We start from the raw sequence: 1,207 nt of genomic DNA on the forward strand, positions 1-1,207 counted from the left end.
TATATCAGTTGGACACGGGGCAATTGGACACAGTCCAATCACAAGTCGCTGTTCCAAGGGACCCTACAAATGTCTCTAATCACACGGTGCTGTGATTGGCTGTGTCCAAATGCACCGTGTCCAAGTGCACCGCTCCCATTACATGATATGCAACGTAACATGTAACGGGAGCGGTGCATTTGGACACAGCCAATCACAGCACCGTGTGATTAGAGACATTTTTAGGGTCCCTTGGAACAGCGACTTGTGATTGGACTGTGTCCAATTGCCCCGTGTCCAACTGATATACACCCACATGTAACAGTTAGCGAAACAGGGAGCGGTGCACTTGGACACGGTGCATTTGGACACAGCCAATCACAGCACCGTGTGATTAGAGACATTTGCAGGGTCCCTTGGAACAGCGACTTGTGATTGGACTGTGTCCAATTGCCCCGTGTCCAACTGATATATACCCAGCGAAACATACTACACGATTTAGCTCATATTCTAACATTCACATGATGTTACTGATGCTTGTTTGTACTTTGCTGGAGTGTTATAAGGAAAATTCTAAAGCAAATTAACGATACCTCCATACCTTGACGCCGTACCAATTTTATATTTGATACCTGAAGGACTGTTACGATACCTGAAGTTTGACACGCTTCGTATACTTAGGTGTTTGTATTCATGTTTGCCTCTCTATGTCCACGTGCGCATCGTTTCCCCTCATTTTTGTATCTTTCCTTTGAATGTCTGAACCATTCCATAATTCTCCGATGGATTCTTCCTTGATCGGAGTCAGTCACATTTTGAAGAACAAATTCTAGAAAAAGTGTTTTCATCGAAAATTATATAAGTCCGATATAAAATTATAATTTGCGTAAACTTACTGAAAATCACTCTCATAATTCGCAGATTTTGCAATGGCTCTTTCCCACATCGGCCTTCCCAATTATACTTTTCCGCCAATTCGTTTGAGAATATCTTGCACAGAGTCCTCTTCACAGCATCATCGACGTTGCTCCCACCTATAGACTTCACATATGCGCACTATGCAACATAGAATTAATATATTTGTATTGTACATATATAACGGTAATACAGATGTGTGCATAAATCACACTAGAGCGAGCGAACGAGCGAGAGGGGAGAGGAGAGATAGATAGATAGATAGATAGATAGATAGATAGAGAGAGAGAGAGAGAGAGAGAGAGAGAGAGAG

This window comes from Odontomachus brunneus, unplaced genomic scaffold (assembly GCF_010583005.1).
Source record: "Odontomachus brunneus isolate Ranch 3 - 2012 unplaced genomic scaffold, Obru_v1 Obru_scaffold_270, whole genome shotgun sequence".
Taxonomy (NCBI): domain Eukaryota; kingdom Metazoa; phylum Arthropoda; class Insecta; order Hymenoptera; family Formicidae; genus Odontomachus; species Odontomachus brunneus.